Genomic DNA, 24072 nt, shown 5'->3' on the forward strand with positions numbered 1-24072 from the left:
TGTGTGTCTATAGGGGCCCAGCCAGAAAGCTTATTTAAATCCAGCCAGAGAGATACTATAATTATGACTTTTTCTTTCTGCTGGCAGGTTAAAGCTGACAGAGAGGGTTCTTATGGCTCACTTCACCCTCTCAGCCTCCTAAAGAGAGATTATTACTGGCCCTAAGAGCCAGGGCCAGTCAGGCTCATCAGTGTGGCTTTATAGACCTGAGAGACGGGGCCAGGTCGGACTCCGAAAGGAAAAAAAAAAGGGTGGATGGACGGAGATGAAGACAAGTCACTGTGTAATCCCATTTCAGCCTTATTCACTGATGCCAGGGGACTGAACAGTTTGTGTGCCCGTTGTTTGAAATAAACGAACTCAGACAATCTTCTAACAGAGAACAGAGGGTCAGTTCACAGCTATCAGTGGCATTTAGACATGCCCCCCTTTCCCCAACAAACAAACACAAACATAACACTAACATGGGGTCAGATGAATTAGCAAAATGTGGCTTATCCTGTGTGGCCTTGTTGGTAGGAGGTCTTCTATCTCTCGTCCTCTCTCTGTCGCTCTCTCCCTTTCTCTTTTTAACAGGTCATCCACTATCAGCATCAGTGTCTGCTGTCCCCTCTGTGAATCTCTCCAGTTGCAGCAATGGCTTTACTTCTATTGTTCAGTAACAGCTCCTATTTGCTGACCATTTTTAGATGTGTGTGGGTGTGTGTACTCACCTGGTCTGTAGGTGGGTTGCCTCGTAATTTATACGTGTCATTTAGTTAATTTTATTTGTAGATTTATATTTATTGCATTGCTTTCAGATAAACTAGTGAACACACCCAGGCACAGTCAATGGGGCAGAGATGTCAGGAGCGGTGTAAGGAGAGTAATTAGGCTGCATTGTCTCAATTAAAGAAAGTTGTAAAGTCACTAAAGACAAATTTCATTCAACCTCTATTGGAATTTGTGCCAGGCTATAAAGGAGAGTGATTTATTTTAGGCAGGCCTGCAATAAAATTAATGATGAGTGGGCTAATGGTCATCATGAGCATACAGATAGGGATCAGCAGACAAGTTGCATGTAATACCAGACCTAGTTTTGTTTTACTAAAACCAACCACAACATAAGATTACTCCATTAAATTTAAGAGTAATATTAGCAGAAATTACTTTCAGTAATCATTTTGATTAATTAAATTGCATGTTTTGCTCCTATTTACTACTGCACGTTTTCTTTTCAGCAATAAAAGTCCAATGTGTTGACATGCGCTCTTAGTGTTCATTGTTAGTTATAGTTGCAAATATATATATATATAAAAATCTTGTTTGAAGAACTTCCTTTTTACAGATAGTGTCAACTTAAAAACTTGTGTTCATGTTGACAGATATTTAATTTGCTTTATTTATTGTTATGGCTGAAAAGCTAATTCAACATGCTTACAACATTGCATTGGATCACTGTAATCATCCCAACAGTTGGGAAAACTCAAAAAGCTTGATGCAAAATGTTGCCTTACACAGGAAATATATGGGGAAATAGTGCTAGCATGTAATCTAGTGTAATTTTATGTAATTGATAATAGCCTTGGTTTAGTTACTGCTTAAGCAAAGCCAGCATTTCTACAGCTGCAGCTTTGTGATAAAAGTGTTCACCTGGGGAAACACTGGGTGGCTTTTATTGTGAAGCAGTCACAGGAAATACAGTGTATTTGTTACCAAGATCAGCACTGACTGAATATACATATACTTTTTAATTTGTATGCAAAAAAATGAGACAATGTTCAGTTAGACAGTTTTTGCCAGTTGATCATCTTAAAAGAGTAAGTAATTGAGCAAGAAGAAACAGCCACAGTGAGCAGTATGATATTTGCTCTGATATGTGGATGTATAAAGTCGCATAAGATGAAGACACTCAAAGCACATGTCCCTCCAAAATGCATTTAAGTACAGTACTTGAGTGAATGTACTTCAGTAGTTACGTGTTACATTTCACCACTGGATTTTCACCTCTGCAGACAACGTAGGTCACAGTGTGTGCATTCATACTTTTTGTGTTTCAGTGCGTGTTAAGTCTGTTCACATTGTATTTGGACCATTATAACATGCACCCCTGGGTGTGGCGAGACTTTAGTTCTACTGACAGTGTCATTGTACAAATACACACACACACACACACACACACACACACACACACACACACACACACACACACACACACACACACACACACACACACACACACACACACACACACACACACACACACACACACACACACACACACACACACACACACACACACACACTACACCTTCAGGTTATCCTGAGGTCCTTGAACCACATTGTGTTGCCATGCTCCAGTGGTACTGACATAACGTATCTCCATTACTGTCACTCTTCAAACCTGACCAATTTATTGTCTGTACCTGCACATGGAGGTGAACCTCTATGGAGAGCTTTTGGCTGATATTTGTGGATATGGCTATGCATGAGTTTTAACAGCATTCATGAATTCTTCTTTGTGCTTCTTTTGTAAGAGCTCACCTTTAAGTGAAGCATTTGTGTCTTGAAATAGCTTGCTGTTTTTTGAATAACAGTTAAATCGAACTATATGCAGTGATAGACCTCGATATACAGACTTAGGTAGAAAGCACTCTGTTTTCTCCCCTCTGTATTTTTGTTACCACTGGCGGTAACAGTTTTTGGTCCACGGCCTCATTGTGAGCAAACAGGACCGGCAGCTCTTGTCATCTGACTCCTGGGATTAACAGAAGCAAAGAGTGTAATCCTAACACTTTGAAGTGTGTAAGATCTTAGTATCTCACATCACACATAGCACCAGAAAAGACCTATCATTGTTATTGATCTAAAGAAACCGGCAGCCTGCCTTCAGCTTTGAACATCACTTGATTTTCTTCTCTGCTTTTGACTCAATGAGAGGAATGTCAGAGAAAGAAAGAAAGACAAAGACATCGAAAGAAATGATTCACAGCATTCATTCAGTTTAATTATCCACCTTATAATAAGCATAAACAGTATATCATTTTTGGGCGTGTGTGTTGGGTTCTCGGTTAAATTCGAAGGCGTGTGGCAACAGGTCGGCTCCTTTCAAGCTTTTAATTACAGCTTGTAAAACAACAACTTTATTTTTCCTCTTTCCTCTTTATGTGCTGTTCAGGTTCACGGCCTCGTCAGGTATAAGGGATTCACAGGTAAACACGAAGGCATCAGTTACACACACCGACACCTGCTTAAGCTTTAACCACGCTAACCATAAGTGAATAAATGTACAGGTCCTCACATATCCTCTTTACACACACACACACACACACACACACACACACACACACACACACACACACACACACACACACACACACACACACACACACACACACACACACACACACACACACACACACACACACACACACACACACACACACACACACACACACACGTGTTAAACATGTCTTTTAGTAAGAGGGGGAAAATTCCAGCATGAGCCCATTTATCAGGGGGAGAAGCTCAGCGATTAGATATCGGTGATAAAGATTTTAAGTCAACATCCCAGCAGGTGTTGAGCGTTTTTTTACTGCACACAAGTGGCTCCACTCCCGGGTCTCTGTGAGCAATAAAGGATGAAACCCTTCTTCTCTTCATCCCTCCATCCACCCCCCATTCCTCCTCTCTGGGCAGAGTCCAGGCTGGGGCTTTACCGGACTACATACACACCAGCTAACCCATTTTGGCTACTGAGACAATGTAGTTTGCTAATACCCATTAACGTACTCCATTTCAAGGGTTATTAACAAGTAGGCCTAAATATTGAATATGCAGCCTGTGATATTCATTACAGTTTAGTTGAACAGCAGGCTAACATCAATCATCACAATAAATACTGGTAAACAGAAAATAGAATCCACCTCAGTGTTTAAACAGAAGTTAAAACGAAAGAAAAATTGTGTATCAGTAAATCATTTTTGTTTGTTTTAATATCTGGGGCTCTGATTTGAAACGGAAAGCTTTGGTACGTTTGTCAGTTTCTTCTCTGTTTTTCTGTCGAGATATGTAAATACAAAATAGAGTTTTGGGCTGATACCTGCATCACGACATACTCACTAGCAGCAACATAAAGCTGTCGAGGGACACTGATATGATTACTTTCGGTAACTACAACTAAATATATATCAACTTATGTTAGAATTTAGAGTAAGAGCTGTTGTGAAAGGGGTAAATCCTTCGGACACCTGTCTGCCCCCTGTAGTTATTCAATGTATAGTAAAACCTACAATCCTACAATGTTATTTACTTTAACAACAAACTTGTTACCCTTCTTATTCCCTCGTTTCACCGGTACCCCATACGCACGTAACACATACTTGATTACATACATTACCACACCATTTGTTCAGGAAACAATAATAGCTGCTGCCTTTCTGTGCCTGTGAATTATTAAAGTGTTATTTGATACAAATGTTTTTAGTCAGTGTAGCTCCACTCTGTTTTCAGGCTGGTTAGCTTATAAAACTTGTGGGGGAATCCAGAGTTGAGAGAGTGAGTCTTCACCTCAGAGTGTCTCAGAAGGATATATTGTTCTTCATGCTTTGACAGGTTCCAACTCAGCAACTGTAGATCATTCAGCTCTAATCACATGGAATATACAGCATGTGAAATGTTGAGATGGTGCATTGCCTGGTTTTGATTGCTGAGGAAAATCTTTTTGGATCAGTCTGTAGAGCATCAGTGCATCAGGTCACCTAATCAGAGAGGTGTATTACTCCATATGCAAACATATGTGTCTGTTTGGCCTGTGGGCGACCAGTGTCACTGCAGTGATAAGTAATCTCATTGTAGACACAGGAATGTGTGATGTGCTTTCCCCTCTACTGGGGGGTCCACGTTCACTCACCTCAAAGACCTTCACCGGCAGCAGTAGCATGTTTGCACCCACCCACCCCCCACCCCCCACACGTCATTACGAGAGCCACCTACCGAAGCCAGACACTCCATCAGACTTCGACAGGGATGAAGCCACAGGCCATGGAAATTAACTAAGTTAGCCATTCAGATGCTGGTCTGCGCAGAGGAAGCCAGGCAGGGAGAATCTGGTCCATTTGTTCCCTGATCAATCAAAGTCAATTCCTGGCCTCCTTTTATGGTTTGGCATCAGAGAATTAGGTTGGATTGTCTTCCTAGTGATCCATTCCTGTGATAGTTTCATCACAATAGACAACAAAAGAAGGCCAGTTGGTTTTCCTGCAGGGATTCTTTACTGTATTGGGCAAATACAGATGGATGGACAGCATGGATTTGGAACCATTGTTGTATTGTGGGAAGGTTCTCCTGCATCTGTTGCCCACTGGGACCAGTTACTCCACTAATAGTAAAAAAAAAAAAGAAGTCTATTCTATTCATTCAGTTAGTGTTGGTACACAGTTAACTGTTGTGTATGTGTTGTATGAAAGGATGGATGATCATTTTCAGTCCCATTTTTAATCATTAAAATCTTTCACACACAAAAAAAGAAATCCTGTCTTTGCATCACTTTATGGAGAAAACATGACCGATAAAATAACATTTTCTGTATTATTTACCCAGATTTTCTCCTCCTCTTCCCTTCCTTCGACCTCATTTAAGTACAAGTATCTAAACACACACACACACACACACACACACACACACACACACACACACACACACACACACACACACACACACACACACACACACACACACACACACACACACACACACACACACACACACACACACTTTGTCTTGTAAATAAGAAGGATGCATCTTTAATAGGTGCCTTAAAGATAGTAGAAGGACAGGAGAGCAAACAGAAATATGATAAAGCAAAAGAGGAACCAATAGCTGGTGGTCTGGTGTGCTGCCACAGTTTGCTCAATGTTAAACCATTAAGATAATAAAAGGACCAAGCAGTTTGGACTCGCTCCATTTAGAGATAGAGGTTGGACCGGGCACTGTGTGGCGTGTGGTCTCTGCCCCGCTATCAGTGGCTCGGATTTTCCGTTAGATAATGGGGCCAAGACGTTTGTGTGTGTGTGTGTGTGTGTGTGTGTGTGTGTGTGTGTGTGTGTGTGTGTGTGTGTGTGTGTGTGTGTGTGTGTGTGTGTGTGTGTGTGTGTGTGTGTGTGTGTGTGTGTGTGTGTGTGTGTGTGTGTCCGCGCGCCAAGTTAAACGATAGTGTTTACAGCTCCCACTTATTGGCAGGTGTGACTTTAAAGCACAGTGTGCAGCCCAGTGAACTTTGCTCCTCAGACTGTGAGTGTTTGTCCTTTATTTTGACTTCCCTCCACCACCAACTTCTCTTTTGAGACACACTTTGGACCAAAAGACAGATGGAGAAGAAGGATGAGGAGGGAAATAAGAAGACAGTGACGATGATAATGAAGAAGAAGGTAAATACTACAATGGCCTAAACCAGCAAAGAAAGGGAAGAGAAGCAGACAAAGATAGGATGCCTGTTGCCCATCAGTAAGTCTGTCCATCCATCATTATTCTGCCAAACCATCTCGCCAGAGGCGACCTCGCCACCCACCACCATCACCACCACCACCCTGCTTCCTCACACCTCTCCACCCCACAGCTCAGCACCCTTGGTTCGTGCTCCATTTCCCCTCCACATCTCTGCACTCCAGGGCTGCTCCTGTGCAGCTGAGTGAGGGGAGTTGTTAATTTGTGACCCGTGTGGAAAAAGGAGGGTTAACGGTCTGGCTTTCATGGGGAACTTTGGTTCGTGTCCAGAGGGAGCAGAGAGTCAGCGGGCCTTCACAAATGTGACACACACCCACAGGCTCAGGATGTTGTGGGCCTCAATGATGAAGAAGAAAAAGACAAGTTGGAGATTAGACGGGAAGATTTTGATTCTCAGCTGATCTATATGCAGCTGATGCTCTTTTACTGTGAAAACAAGAGCAATATTAGATGTGATTCTTGGCATATTTTATGTTTGGTTTAGTAAATGTGTTAGCGTGCACGATAAAGAACAGCGCTCGCTCAAACTTTTCACTCAGTCTAAGTGTATTTGTTATTCACTGAACTCCAGTTGATGTACACAGTGAACAGAGGAGTGTGTAACCTGCCGTGTCCCGAAGGCACGAGTGCACAAACACACACGCAAACACTTTGTTGTTTCCCCTCAAACATCTTGGGATTTTGTGGTGCTGTGCTTGCAAATTAACATTCCCAAGTACCAAAACAATTTTCCATTTGGAAGATGGAACACAGGTCTTTGTTTATTCCCTGCTTTATTCAATTACCCCCTCTTTGGTTTGTTTAACATTTCATACTCATGATCTAATGTTTTATTTGGTTGCTCCTGAGATCTGTAAATTAATGCCTCAGCTGAGCGCTGAAGCTGCATGTGGTGTTGAATTCATTAAGCCGGCTTGTCCCCCTGCGCGTGTGCGCACACACATCACTTAACGACGGCATCCCCGGAAAGAAAGTGTGTGTGTGTGTGTGTGTGTGTGTGTGTGTGTGTGTGTGTGTGTGTGTGTGTGTGTGTGTGTGTGTGTGTGTGTGTGTGTGTGTGTGTGTGTGTGTGTGAGAGAGTGTGTGTGTGCGTGTGTGTATGTGTGTGTGTGTGTGTGTGTGTGTGTGTGTGTGTGTGTGTGTGTGTGTGTGTGTGTGTGTGTGTGTGTGTGTGTGTGTGTGTGTGTGTGTGTGTGTGTGTGTGTGTGTGTGTGTGTGTGTGTGTACGTACATGTGATGCTACGGTGAAAGGCACCATCTGTTCCACGTGACAGTAATGAAGTGAGGGGCATTGTGGTACAAAGCCTCAGACCCATTCATCACAGCTGTAGGCGGGCCAAGCATATTCCCTCTGTCTTATAGGGATACCTCTACACACACACACACACACACACACACACACACACACACACACACACACACACACACACACACACACACACACACACACACACACACACACACACACACACACACACACACACACACACACACACACACACACACACACACTGCAACCCCACACATAACTGTGTGGCTCCAGTTTGCTATTGTCTGAATGACGCGCTGTATGCAAACACTTGTAGGACATTTATTCCGAGGGACATAAATGGGAGTCAGAAGTGTTAACTCTCTCTGAGATACTCGCACATCATCCTTGACATGTTGACCGTGGTTTCATTTGCATGTTATCTGTCATATCTGATGTGCCATTCAGCCTCATTTACCTGCACTGCCAGTTAGTGTGTGGTCGTTGTGAATTCACAGTTACGACCTTGGGCACCCGCTGTACTGGAGAGACTTGTAAACCATTTGGATTAAAACAAACTGTTGAAACGTGAGACGTAAAATCCCCGTTGAAAAACAAGAATTCCCTTTTTACAAAGCAGATTTTCAATGTAAATATTGTTATGCTTGATTTGTTGGAATTTTAAACAGTACTGCTCATGTTACAGTTTTGAATTTACTGCTGCTGAATTACAAAAGTCAAGTTTCCCATTACATGATCATAAATTATGAGGTATTATCATTGTATTCAGCAGGTGAATGTAATTAATTCACATTTAAAATCTTATACATATATTAACTTTACCGAGAGCAGGGTTGGAAAGTCACTCAGTATATTTACTCGAGCGTTGCATTTCGTACAGTTTCAAGGTACTTTATTTCAATATTTCCATTTTTAGCTAGTTCTTCTACTCTACTACATTTATTTGACAGCTGCAGTGACTTTTAAGATGGAGATTTGACACAATTGATAATATAACAAGCTTTTAAAATACAACACATTGTTAAAGAATAAACCAGTGGTTTCCAACCTGTTTTTGTTTTTTTCTGACATCTTACAAAAATCTGTGTTTAGTCTGGGTCACATTTCAGATGTCTGAGTTATTAACAACTCCCAACAAATGTGATTTTTCCCTCTAAACTTCTCTTATGGTTTAATTGTAAGCATACAGAATCACACATTTAGATAGACAAAATAAAAGCTTTAGCATTATGTGGTAGTCCTCCACAGTGATCGGTTGCTGCTGTCCAGCATTGTTGGTGTTCTAAATTTGGACTCTGCAGGAGGTAAATCTGTGCCTGTGGCTGCTGCCTCCATCTGACTCCATAGTTTTGCCAAATAACACAGGTTGCTGCTGACCACCGACTGTACAGGAGCTTCATTTCATCACATTAGCTTTCTAATTTGGTTGTGGCTCCAGAGGAAGAGAAAACGGCCAACAATATAACGTGACTGAAGGCTCAGGTCGTAGTTTGTTGGATGGATTAAGCTGTCTGAACCCACATACAAATATGAATGGATAAAGCGGATATTGAGCAAAATATTAAGCAGTGTCTTCACAGCGCCTTTAGTCCTGTCAAGAGATTTCATCAGTCAAGTAAAACCGCATGTGTGGATGATGGGTGTGTCTGGGATTTAACATTAGCACTTTCATTTTACTCATTTTAAACATTGTTTATCGTCATTTATTATTAACGCTGGCCCAAACGACATTCTTCAACTATGAAGCTTCTGTAGTTATTGATATAGTGAAGAAGTGACAAAAGATTCACCATTGGTCCCGCCGTTTTTCATTCTTTCTTCTTTTGAGCACAAGCAGCTGGTTTCCTTTTGTGACTGAAATGATTTTATGAATTGTGTGACTGTGCTTGTCGGATCATTCAAGCAGCATCTGATACCTCCTTTGGTTTATGACATACAATATAATATATGTTGATGCAACATAAATTTGTTTACCTTTCCAAAAAGGATTTTACCAATGTAAATGAAGTGTATAGCACAATGTAGATAGTTCAAAGGGTGACAAGAACTTGGAGTATTAAAAGTACAGCAGCCTTTGATTTAGTCACACTGCTGCACACTATTTATTTGATAAAAACCGCCACAAAAATGTTATGACTTTTATAAGGCAGAAATTCACCTAACAGCGCTTCTGATTTAGCAAAACATCTTTTTGTCATAATCTACCCTATTCGTCCATTCAGAAAAGTCTTCTGAATATGCAGCTCCTTCTATCAGGCCCACACCAGCCTGATCTGTTAGATAAACCAAGACGGACCTCATCTCTGTGCAAACGATTAAGATCATTGTTCAAACATTGACATCAGCTGGAAACGCTTTATTCCCAGCTCTGTTTAACCAGACAGGGCTTTCCTAATGCCAGCAACACTAATATTGACTCTTATGGTCTAATCCCTCAATGTCTTGCCTCGTCTCAGAGCTCTGAATGCTGTCATTAAACAGCCCATTTATCATATTTTCAGGGACTCACTGGAGGTGTCTCCTCTCTGTAACCTCCGCTCCCTCCTTCTGATTGTTTCGTCACTGCGCAGCTCAGTGCCAGTGAACACTTTTGGTTTTGTTGTTTAGTTTTAGATCCCCCCTCTTCCCCCCCACAACCATCACCACCACCAGCCCGCCATGCTCGGCATCTCTCTAACGGACATACAATGAGCTTCATTCTCTCCACTTGTTGCCCTCTCCCTGCATGGGTTGCTTGTGTGTCCACCATCTTTACACTATATCAACACACGCTTTGTACATTACTGCCCTCTCTGACCCCAGACTGAGGAAACTCCCTTCATCTGCCGCCCACACAGCCACACCATCATTTGCATGTTTTTATGACTACACATGACCAGGCTTCTGTTTGTGCTACTTTACAGTGTGTGTTTGTTTGCGTGTGTGTTTGGAATAGTGATGTCTGATTGTGCGTTTTCCGTGTGGACTTTTTCTCTCCACACTCGCTGTGAAGTGTCGGGCAACTGGTCCTGCACAGGTTGAGCCCTCCCATCCGTTTGAATCCTCCTGTGTGTTCTTGTAGAGCATCCTTCCCTTCATCCTCACCTTTATTTCTGCTACTGCACAAAAAAGGTTGTATCCTTGGGACTTGTTGACCATCTGATACTACAGAAACACAGTTTTGAATGCCTCCTGTTGCAGTGTTTTGTGATGGAAAACTGTTCACCTGTTATAGCATAACATTTGCAGCTTTAAAAGAGTGATGCAGAATAAAAGGTATCGACTCCTTTTTCATGCTTGCAGAGCATTGTTGTCCCTTGCAGTTTTACAAATTGCTCCTTACATCTTTTAATGGTTCTCCTCTTCTTGGTCTGTTGTGAGCGAGTTTAATTCTTCTCTCTCTTCATCACCCTCCTTCACTCCCCGACCCGCCCTCTCTCCTCCCTGCCTCCTCCTCCTCCTTATTTACTGGGTCGCTGGTGTGCCTCCCGCTCTGTATAGGGCCCCACTTTGCATTTCCCTGAGCTTGTGTGTATGTGTGTGTCTATGTATAGGAACCCCCCCGCCCCCTTCTCTAGCTAGCTGAAAGCGCAGAGACAGCGTCCCTCCCCTTCAGCCCTGAGGATAAGTCTACTATCATGCTAATGCCCATGTCCTGAGACTAATAGGTCCTTTTACACTGGAGGTTTTCATTCCTCTTGCCTCACTAAAGGGTTTAGTGCCAAGGCCCTTTCTCTCTTTCCTAAACTTTTAAACAGGATAAATATTTCTGTGATTTCTCCGCCCGGACGATGGGTTTGGAGACCGTTCTTTGTATAATTGGCTCCAATGGCCTTGTTACGCTTTCTGTAAATACACCAGGCGAGATGCAGGAACGCACAATAAAAAAAACAACAAAGGATACAGGATTGTGCTGTGCATTTGTATGAGAGTATGTGCTCATACATATGTGTGTATGTGTGCATTTGGCTGTCTGTGTTTATGCTGGAATTATTTAGATTAGGTCCTTGGCCTCTTCACTGTTGCTTCACATCAAATCAATTGATTTTGATCCCATATAACCACCGAACAAATAGTGCCCAGTTAATTTTAGGAGTGTAACATCAAGCTACTATTTATACATACGTTTCTGTTTATGTCACATAAATATCTGTATTAATGCACTGCCAAAGGTGGGTGTGGTTTATTCCAGAAGTAGTTGGAAATGGTCTGATCTGCATCACATTGCTCTCTCGTCTGACATTTACAGTATACTCCACAGACATATAGATACTCCATAGTTTAACTGCCCAAAAAAATATTATGACAATCGTATACCTGAATGTAATTTTTTTTTCCCCATTTAAAGCTCACCTTCATAAAGAAAAACAAGTTCTAATTGAATCTAAATAAAAGCCATGTTATTGTTAAAAGTCTGTGTTGAAGTGAAGAGTGAAAATACGAGGCGAGTTCAGTGGAAAGTTGTTCCACTTGGCCATATCAGGTTTTTGTTTAACTGTATAAATTGTGCCTGTGATGGAGACATTGAGCCCTGTCTCAAGACCATTTGCTGCTGGTCCACAGATTGAATATGCTTATCCAGGACAATGTTAAAGGGATCGTATGAATTGTTTGAAGTAGGCTTGTAGGAGGTACTGATTCAGAGTTAGTGCATTATTATTAGTGTAGGTGGACGTCGGGACGTCCCCAATTTGGAGAAGCAGCCACCTGCACTGGCAAGAAAGCTAAGCTACTGTACAGTATGTAGTGCTGTGGTCAGGGTCAACAACAAAAGCCACCTAGAGAAGTCAATATTAGTGTTAATGTATGTTAATTTAGAATATTTTCCCAACCTTACCATACAGTCAGACTGCCCTTTACAACGGGCAACTGCGTTGTTATATCGGTCTCTCAAAGCCACCAGACTCCACTGACAAAAACAGTAATTTTACCAGGCAGAACTCGGGAGTTGCTGCTGCCTCGCTTGGTTTGTTTGTGTTATTGTGTGACTTTGGTGTCAGCTTGCATCTGGACTGAAGGTGTTAAAACGCCACCAAAGTCCAACAGTTCTTCGAACGGGGAAAATGAGTTGATTTTGAATGAACGATTTTTGTGGATTTTCTTTGTCCTTGCGTGAAATGGTCTCGTCGCTCCAATTCAATTAAAATAAAATGATTTCATCATAAAATTGTGACGTTTCAAACGATCCCGTGACCAGGCCATTAACGTCTTGATTCGACGCAGAATCTCTCTTTCGGCAAAAACACCTTCTATTCAAGAGTTGTAGAAACTCACACGACTTCATTTTAGATTCTAGATATATTTGCATAACTTCTAAAGATATACAACCTACCATACTCCAATAAGAGCTGATTGCCTTAGGAAAAGTCGAGGGGCATTCCAACGAAAAGGAAGAGCGTTGGAGCATGCCAATGTTTTGGGTTTTGCTTATCTTATCGTACAGTAAACAAACAGACAAGGTGTTGGCAGTAGACGATCAAAGTGCGGGCCAACTGCTCAATCCCTCTGAGCGAATCTTACCAACACACCCACAACACGTAAAGGCAGCCCGCCAGTGTTTTATGTTTACATCAACCACGAACAAGGAGTCCGATACTGGTGTGTTGTTGTGACATGCCACCGGTGCGGATTCAGGCCGGTGGAATCAATAAGATTTCATCAACGACTTTACACCTCCTGTTATTTTACTGCAAGACCCTGTCTGAGGAGAACAGTGAAGACTCCTTTCAGTTTTTCTTCAGTTTGATATAGTTATAATTTAGCCACTGCTGCTTGACTTGGGATCAGTGCATTTTCAAAAGTCTGCGTTGGATCAAATGTAGTCCGACATCCGAATGAGTTATGAGTTTTATATATCACAGTTATGGAAAATTATTGAACTTCAAGGAATGTAATATGATAGTTGTAAAGCATGATTCATGAATATGACCCTTTGGCAACAGGTTCATTTGCAGTTATATAAGACATCAGACACTCATACAGGATTGGAAGTCCTAAAAGCTTGTTTGCATAAATACAACAGTGACACTGACTGTGTGTAATGAACACACACATAAACTGCTCTATACTTTCACATACACACAAACACATATGAGAAGTCAGTTGGCAGTTAAGGGAATTCTCCCGCTATAATTTGGCGTGGGATGTGACAGGCAGGTCTGCTCTTGTCTCAGTACACGGCAGAGAATGAGAGGAGCCTCGAGCAAGGATGGATTTGACTCTCTAAGCATGTGTGTCGGTGTCAGCAGAAAGTTCAGAGGAGCCATGAACAATATTTTTACTGTCATTGTTTGGGAAACTTCCAAACACATTTTAAACTTTAGTCTCTTTATTCTGTCAAATGAAACGTCATATTGGTACACCAGGTTGTCTCCTGATGTCCGGTACTGAGGTGCATTAGCGTGACCAGCAGAAGGGATGGCTCACAGGGCCTCAGATCCTATCCCACTCTACTGACTCGCACCGTCAGATTCTGTATGTTTGCAAGTCCAGCCCACCTTTCTTTGTGCAAAAATGTCTGTCCTTATGGATGAAGGCGCCTCCTAGGTCTCATCCTTCTAGTCTCTGATGAAAGAGTACATGCCCTGTGCTCCCAATAGAGAGGGGACAAGCCGATGCATTCTGACAGCTCCGTCAAGCACAAGAAATGGCTGCTGGCTGTCCCCGATGTTGCTGGGTACCCCCACCCTGTTCACACACTCAAAAGCATGGAGACGTACATGCACGCATTCATGCACATACGTAAGTGCAAGCTCATCCAGCATAGATAATATTAAAGGTAAATTTCATTTTCTTTTGCAAAATTATCTAAAATCATTACTGAATTATTATATCAATATATGTTTTTCCTCTCCTTCCTTCCCTTTTCCTGTCTCTGTCTTCTTCAACCCACAAAAAAAAAAAAGAAAAAAAAAGTCAGTGGGCAGGTTGAGACCGAGTAACAGATAGTTTCATACCAAGCTAATAAAGACAGATAGCCGAAAGCAGGCATTATTTCATATTGATTCTGGCAGCAGTTCATGGGTCACATTTTTCTTATTGTTCCCATATTTATCTTTCATAGGCAGTAAACAAACATTTCATAAATGGTTTATGAAGACATTTTTAAGCAAAAATATGTGTTTATAATATTAATGTCCTTCGCCTAAAGTGAGCTGGGAGGCTCCAGCCTGACCCTGTTCAGGATGAAGCGGGTGTAGATAATGGATGGATGGATAATATTAAGGCTAGAACATATATCTTCTTAGGAGTATGTCAAAAGGTCTTATAGCACAAATAGTTTAGCTTTAAATGTATTTCAATTGTATAAAATAATTAAAGGGCACAGAGTTCAAGAAATGCCTCAGAGCTCTGCTGCTTTTCATTCCATCCAGTCAGGGACTATTTTACAACTGGATTACCATGCAATTCACAATCCAATAGAACAGGAAACCCATCATTTTGCTGTGCCAAATGTATCAGCATTGTTTCTGTTGGGTCTCCTTAAATGAGCTGAGTTCAGGTTCTCCTGAATTTATTACTATTTGGCTATTTGGTTGAGGACGAATGTCTTGAAAAGTGGCCTGAGAACGGTGAAAGGAAAAACGAGAAGAGAGTTATGAGGAAGTTAAGTGACCCTCCGGGCAGTTGCTCCTCTATTTTCCCACCAAACCTTCTTCAAGGGGAAATATGCTTCAGCGTGGAAATATGACAGATAACAGTGTCATCTTCTTTACATCTTTGACCTTTAACTTTCTCCCTCTGGATAGCTTCAGGCCAAGAATGAACTGAGATGCAGAATCAGTGGTAGAAATGGTCTAACAGACAGTGGCAAGAGATTGTTTGTCTGGCAGGTAATTTATGTCCTCGATGTAATCCTAATATTGCTTTAATTTATTTGTACTTTGAGATAGCTCACATTCCTGAGAATTCAAGAAAACCTTTATGATGTCTTTTCTCTTACGATAGAGGGGAACAAAACTGTAAAACCTCTTAAGGTTTTGAGATCAATTAATATTTATATCAGTTTTGAAGTTGTATCTCTATTAAAATAAATATGGAAAAATACTCATTTAAATGGGATCTTTTTTTTTTTTTTTTTTTTTTTTTTATCACCGAGGCTACTATTTTTATTTTTCTGGTGCCTCAGATCTCATACTGGATAAAAAAAACAACAACAACAACAACAACTATTAATTAAGAACAGAAAGACACAAGTAAATAAACACAATCTCACATCAAAATGTGTCACAACTACTTTGGTTCACAGCTCCAAACGAGTCAGATAACAGCTCACAAATTCTGAGAGGCCTTTATGCTTTCCCCCTAATCTTTTCTAATGGCCTTTGTGCACATCAAGTGACTGTTCACCAAAGGCTTCTGGTGTCTAAAATGTGCTAACGAAGGTGTTGATTTAGGCACCAAAAGCACCAGGTGAGATTTAGGAAAAGATCATTTGGGTTAAGACCGAGTCGTTTCTTACGTACATAAAGTTATCCTCTGCGTAACTTAAATCCACGTTGATCTGAGAAAAAAAAAAAAAAGGCCTCACTGATATATTTTTCAACCCAACCTGCGCATGTAACAAACATGAATTGAGTGCGTTTCCAGTTGTTGATGACGAGAGAAGGTTAAAGAGAAAAAAAAACTGCAAAATAATAAACTAACCCAATAGAGTTATAAAAAAAAAAATCTGTATGTGACTACAGTGATTGAGATTATTAGTATTGTGTGAGCACTAATCCTCGGTTTACTCAGCAGTGTTAAGGGCAGCCTCTGTGAGCCGTGACATGCTGATTGACAGGTAACCTGCAGGGAAGAGGGCGAGGTATGCACATGGCTCTTCCCTCCGTCTCCATGTGTGAACACCTGATAGCTAGTGACAGGACACCACACAACCCTAACTTTGTTTTGTGTGTGTGTGTGTGTGTGTGTGTGTGTGTGTGTGTGTGTGTGTGTGTGTGTGTGTGTGTGTGTGTGTGTGTGTGTGTGTGTGTGTGTGTGTGTGTGTGTGTGTGTTTGCACGTGTGTGTATTTGCGTGGGTATATAAGTCAGGTGAACATCAAACACAACAACAGCAAAAAATATGTCTTTGTTTGGCCTTGGCCACATTTATGTAGGGACACACCGAAAAGATGAAACCTCTGAAAATGTCGTCCGTGTGGTTTAGCTAATGATTTCTCATTATGGTGAGAATAGCTAGTGGGCCTGATCATCCTGACACCCAGTTACAAGCCATTACCTCTCACTTACCAATCTCTGAGACAGCATGAAAAAGTCTGCACTGACACACACACACACACACACACACACACACACACACACACACACACACACACACACACACACACACACACACACACACACACACACACACACACACACACACACACACACACACACACACACACAATCTCACAAGGCCCTACACAGAGCTACTGAGAACAAAAATGATGTGTGTTTAATTTACTGTCTTCCTCCTTGTGTCGACCGGTTGATAGCGTTGACAGATGGATGTTTCTAAGTCTGTTTGTATTAAACACATGTGCACGTGCGCACACACACACACACACACACACACACACACACACACACACACACACACACACACACACACACACACACACACACACACACACACACACACACACACACACACACACACACACACACACACACACACCTCTGTGACCGTTAACTGCTTTAAGAGTGCGGTTGCAGATACAGAAGAGCAAAGATGACAAGGAAGCAAAAAAATAATAACAGGGAGACAGAAAGTTCAAAACCTTCTGTTTGTGTACGTGAATGAGATAAACGTAACGGCATCTAATGCTAATGTGTGAGAGGACAGAATATCCTGCTTGATCCTGCATGACCTCAGGCTCATCTGACTGGACTCTTGGTGAAGAGTCCTTCCCATCTCAACTTTACAAACTCATGAAGGTGGTCAGTCGACTGAAAAAGCTGAAAAAGTGTGGTTCTTTTCTGCTTCTGAACTTTACATGGAGCTTATTTTCCAGTCCCCCCCCCCTTTTTTTTCTGTCCCTCATTCACATTTCTTGTATTCTGATGGTGTGGTGTTAGCTTGGTGCATTTGAAATCAAATATTAAATGCATATATCTCTATGCCTCTTTGTGTAAACACAGACAGACGAGTAAGAATCCAAGTAGCCAGGGAGCAAAGGATACAAAAGGTTACGGAGCCGTTCATCCATTTAGCCAGTTACCCAAAATGTGGGTTATCTCAGGTGATAGTTTTATATGTGTGTATGTTATCTGCTGGCAGCCCACGTACGAGGTCAGTTATGCTTAAAAAGGTGACTTTGTGAAGTGATTGACAGACACCAGTAATGTATAATTTGGAATAAAGTTTACAAAGCTGTGAGAACGAGTGTTGAATAGATACGTTTGTTTGGGAAGAAGAGCCTTTCTCATCTTTTCCCTGAGGGTCGAATCTGCCGCACAGCTATCTATTTTAGTGTTTTTAAACCCCAGAGAAAAGGAAGGTTTTATTGGGTTTTTGCCTGCCTTGCAATCTGCAAGGTTGGTTTCTTTAGAAACTAAAAAAAGTTAAACTAAAGTAAAAGGGTTTTTCAGTATATTCTTATGACTTTATTCTGCGTTGTAATAGCTTCTACCGAAAGACAAGGCTGTGGAATAAGAAATGTCATACAGTTGTTTCATCTGGGCAATGCTTTAGAAAAAAGAATAAAGGTGCTAATTAAGTTATTGTACATAAAAAGATAAATTTGTGATAAATATAGTTAGGGATGCTGCAGCTTATTTAAATAGAATGAAACAAGTTGGGGAATGATCAGGTGAGAGGCTTGTAATTTTGAGGAAGTTTGATTTAATTAAGCGTTACAGTGTTAAAAGGGGACAAAAAGTATTACAAGAATAGTGGAACAAGCCTCCCAACTACTTTACAGTTGTTCATCACCTTTATATTACTTTGACAGGTCACAATCATTTTTGAAATATTACCTCTCTCCTTAGGTGTGGTCTACTTTAATCTATTAATGATGCTCTTTTCTCACAGAGAGCTTTCAGCTTGAAAATGCTTGTAACCTCGCAACCTTGTAATTAAGTGTGTGAAATGGATTCAGGTATTTCTCGATTTGCAAAGTGTGTAAATAAAGACTCACAGTTTTCTGAAAATGTATTTGACGGTTTGTATTGTCTTTTCCGACAGTTATAATCATTCATATCTGTAGACTGTATCATCTATCTTTTCAGCATATATATAATAACACATTAAAGGGGGAATCGCTAAAGCAGTCTTACAGTTTTTAGGTGGATTTGGGTTTAAATGTTTTGAGCCAGCAACTGCACATTGCCTGAAAAAGCAAAAATGTATTCTTAGAATTTAAAAAGGGTCAGTTGGTTCACATAAAGTGTTCGAACAAAGCTAACATGATGGTTGATTATCATCTAAGGAATCCTGTTTCTCTATTGTGATATATAATTCATGGGTTTCTCCTCCTCTCTGTGTGCCGTATCAACCTTTCTGGTTGCTTATTATCACTGCTTTCAGTTGTGTTTTTAAGGCCACAGTAATCTTAACTGCAGCATTATTAAGCCACACACCACAATGGTGGACCTCTGGCCACACAGCTGTTTACTTTTCACATTTTGTGGACTATTGTGATTCAGCTTGGTTTTCCCCAAGTGTAGACTTTGATACTGGGCCAACTTCAGTTGGTCTGAAACAGATAAACAAAACAGCCACTCCTTACAAACGAAGACTCCATAGGCAAATGAGACGGCGGGAAGAAGAACACGCACCTTTTCATTACTGTAGATGCTCCTCGGGTGTTTGGTCGGTGCATTGATTGGGTGGCTTTGATCCATTCATGAGGGTTGGTGTGTGACAGATGATTACGTACTGCCCAGGAACTGAGACGTGCTGACAGGCCCTGAGAAGGATATTATTCTAGGTTATATAACAGTGATTAATCTCATTCAAAGCTTCTGGCATATTCAAAGGTACACTTGTGTGTACCTATCATGCAGTGGTATGCTATTAGGAGGACATATCAAGGCAAATGTGTCCACATGTGTATTCAGTTCCTCGCTCTCCATTTCTTTCACTCTCTTTGTTTGATGGGGGTGCAATCAAGAAAGTGTCATTATCTAATCATTGTCTTATTCTTGTTTTGTCTTTATTTTATCTACTTAATTAAGTTTTTATTTCCTCCTATTTTACTGCTCCCTTATTTGGCCTTTTATATTTAGTTCATTATATTTTCATCATTTCTACTTTCTTGAGCTCATTGGTCTAAAATGGGTTTTACATTTTTTTTTTCTGTGTTGGAGTTGTTGTTCGAGTCTACACCTGTCTGTCTTATTATCAGCCTGTCTTCATCAAGCAAAGAGGTCAATTAAGTTTTAACCTTTAACCTCTGCCTAGAATAAAATTTTAGGTCACAATTACTATCGGTCAACAAAAACTGCCCGTAAAAAACAAGGGAAATCAATAAAAACGATAGTCACCTAGGCTGTTCGTTTTTTTGATTTGATTTTTGATTTTTTTTTTTTAATGACCATTTGAAAATTCTAAAATTAGGACACATCTTTACGAGGCAGCAGACAAAGCGGTAACCACTCGCCATATGAAAGCAGCACAAAAGGCCTTTTTACATTGTATGTATCTATTCAATTAATTTTATTTATAGAGCACCAAATCACAACACAAGTTTTTTCAGGGAACTTAACATAGTAAAGTCGTTGCAACAGAACTTTACAACAATATACAAAGGAAGCAATTCAACAATTCCCACATGAGCAACAGTTGGGAGGAAACTCCCCTTTAACAGGAAGAAAAACCTGTGACAGCAGGAAGGAAAAACTCCTTTTAGACAGAAGCAGCTCCGGCCAGCCTAGGCCTATAACAGAATAACTAAGGGGAAGCTTTAGGGTCACCTGAGCCGGCCCTAATTTCATTTAAAAAAAAAAGGTTTTAAGCTTAATCTTAAAAAGTAAAGTGTAGAGGGTGTTTGCCTCCCAAACCGAAGCAGGGAGCTTGTTCCACAGATGAGGGGCCTTGAAAGCTGAAGTCTCTGTCTCCTGTTCTACACATCAGCCTAGACGTTTTTGCATGTGTTCATATGGGCGGCAGAGTATTGTTTAAAGGTTTAAAGGGATATTTAAAATGTTGTATAACTGTTCTTGAAGTTTACCCTAAGCCCAACTATTGGGACCACGCATGAGGGGACCCCCTTCCTGGGCTGATGGGTTCCCGGTGGGCTGCTTAACAAATATGTACTATCTATCAAGCTCCTAATAAATTTTGAATTATTAGTAATGTCGAGAAAATTAGGAAATGTTCCTGCTCAGAGGTGAAGATTGTGCCTGCAAATGCTTTTATAATTCAAGTACTTAAATCTACCATAGCAGTATTTATATGATTAAAAGTTTACTGTGGTTGAATCAGTCTTAATTCTAATAGTTTAAATATATTATTTCAAATATGTCATAAAAGAATTCAGAATTAAATGAAGAATTATTGTATCAGCACAGGAAACGTATTAATACTAATGAAGTACTGACCAAATTGGCATAGGATATCAATAATCATTGTGAATTATGATTTATCAAGATACAATTATTATTAAGGCCTTTTTTCGTGTTTTTAATGAAAACTACTACTGCTCGTGAAACCGGAAGGAGACCACACTGTCACCAAACTATTTCGCATTTTATTTGTTTCATTTTACACTTTTACGGACTTATCATTCCCTATGCTTCAGCAAAGCAGTTCAGAGGCCTGCTTTGGTGACACACACTGTTAAAATGGCAGACTGACAAACTGATGAGCCTCAACTTCGGGTCGCTTCTCCAACTCATTACGCTTGGTCAATATTTATAGCCCAATGTTGGGTCAAGCCTGACCTATGACATAGCTGCAAGAACCCAGCATTTAGGTTATTAAAATAACCCAGGTTTTTTGTTAGTGCGTGATGTGAAAGTAGACAGATGGGGTTGGCAGCCAGACAACGGGGTGTCACCCTCTGTCTGTTACTGGGCTTCCTTCCCTTGCTCCCCTGTCGCTCCGCTGTATAACATGTGCCCTGACTCCTCCACCTCCTTTCTTGTACATCCTTTTCTCTCACACTTCTCACCCTATATGCCTTTTCTTTTTTTTTTTTTTTTTTTTACCCCAACAGTCACTATCGATATCTGTCCTCTTGCCCCTATGTCACCCCTTTTCCACTCTCTCCATTCTTTTACCCACTGCCATTATGGCCCCACGCTAATGGAGGCCTTCATTAAATGTCAATTATACACCGGAGACCACACAGTGGAAGGAGAAGACACAATGATTTCTGACCCCAAAAGGTCAACATGCTCATGGGCATTCAGCTCTTGGTGGACAACAGTCTGTCCACTCTGAGGTCTTAGAAGATATTAGCTAGAGTTTGTATCACCAAGAGTTGGATAAGAACTCAACCATCCATTGCTGCCTTTGAGTATTATACAAAATGAACACATTCCGCTAAAAGTAGAAAACACAAAAAAGTGGGCTGGATTTGGTAGTTCCAATACCCCCCAAAAAAGGATCCCAGCGTGTCCATATGTGTATGAGCATGGGAATATTTTGATCACACATCTGTGCACTCTGTGCGCTCCCTAGAGTGTTGCTGTGTGTAAGTCTCATACCGCAGAGAGGACCAGGCCAGATGGTGTGGATGGAGGGGGGTGGGGGGGCATGTTGTGAGTTCCCATTCAAGCAAGCTGTGCAGTGTGGATATGCCCCCAGCTCTAAATAAACCTGTGGCAGCACCCAGGGTGGAGTCTATAGCACGGAGGATGGAGGATAAAGTGAGTGGAGAACACATAACAAGAGCCTGTTTGTTGTTGTGGCTGCACAGTGTGTGCTGTCACATATTTTGTCAAGAACTCCTTGTCGGTCTTTGTATATTTTGTCCTCATTATATATAATAGTGCAGCTCTGCATTTCTGCACTTCTGTGTAACTACCTCCACCTCCTGACCCGAACTGAACAAAATCTATCCTGTCTGTTGTGCAATCAAAGTACAGGCGATTATTTGCACGAGATTCATATCAATGGGAAAAATGTTGGGCATTTGCAGAAACAGACTTCACGGAAGACAATAAATATGAGGGAGCGATAGAAAGATAGAGCCATCTGCCAATTTTAGCTGGCAGCTACGAAAATGAGTGCAGGATATTTTGAAGGAGAATAAACCACCGCTGACTGAAATTCACTTAATTTCTGCCAGAGCAGGCTGTATATAGATAAGAGCACCTCTATCACTGGAAAGATGTACCATTGGGAGGTTTGTGGAGAAAGTTCCTACAGGGCACATGCAAACCCACCGGCACAGCAGTTTTATCTTTTCCTCTTCTTTCCAGGGAAGTACTCCCAGATTACTAATGCATCTCCCTGTCACCAAGGGCTGAAAATAGGTGAGCACTGACCCATTTAATCAGACTTGTTCTGACCCCTAAATAAGGTGAGAGCAAACGTTTGGTCTGGAGCTACAGGAAGGACTCAGATCATACGTGTCCTGCAGTCTTTTATCTGAAAATACAGCAGGGTGAAAATTATATAGGTAACATTGCAGTTGGCTGGTTGACTTTGGGATAATCAAGTGTTTCAACACAAAGGTCATCGTATGCCCTTTTGCAACTCTTTCCCACCCGCTCTGCTTGTTTGAAGGTAGGACTCCTGACTCGCAGATTGTTTGTCCAGCTAACTAGTTTAGTGGTTTCTGAAAGGTGGAAAGAAGTGACAGAGGGGAGATTTTCGTGGGAGACTGATGGTTAAGTTCAGCTGGCTCGCTGACCCATGTCTACCCCTTCTATCTCTCTCTCTGTCCTTGTAGCTGCCCCTCTGCGCCCTCTGGTCACCACCTCTGGCCTTCTGGCCCCTGATGTCCACCCCCAGTGTGCTCCTGTCCACCCACAAACGTCCTCTCAAAGAGGCCGAGGGTCAAAGCAGCAGCAGTGAAGGTGAAAATGCATCTCTTTGCTTGCCTGTTTGTTCAAGGCTGCCATTATGCTGGGTGTGATCAAGCAACCAAGTTCAGCTCCAAGATAAACCACCCCCTCCACCACCACCACCACCACCCCCTCCTCCCCTCTCTGTATCCCCAGGGAGATGCACCCCCAGGCAGGGTGCCTTCTCTCTTTCACTGCACCCCATCTCTGGCAGAGGACCTGCTCCCTGTTTATTCTCTTTTCAGTATCCCCTCTTTTGTATTCTCCTCCTTTTTGCTCCCATACTATCACGGCTATGCACTACTCTTTCTCATAACCCTTACCCCCCCCCCCCCCCCCCCCCCCCCCCCCCCCCCCCCCCCCCCCCCCCCCCCCCCCCCCCCCCCCCCCCCCCCCC

Source organism: Brachyistius frenatus, unplaced genomic scaffold (genome assembly GCF_029030835.1).
Source record: "Brachyistius frenatus isolate BFR_SWC_R1_liver_20210118 unplaced genomic scaffold, ASM2903083v1 Contig_39, whole genome shotgun sequence".
NCBI classification, from domain to species: Eukaryota; Metazoa; Chordata; class Actinopteri; family Embiotocidae; genus Brachyistius; species Brachyistius frenatus.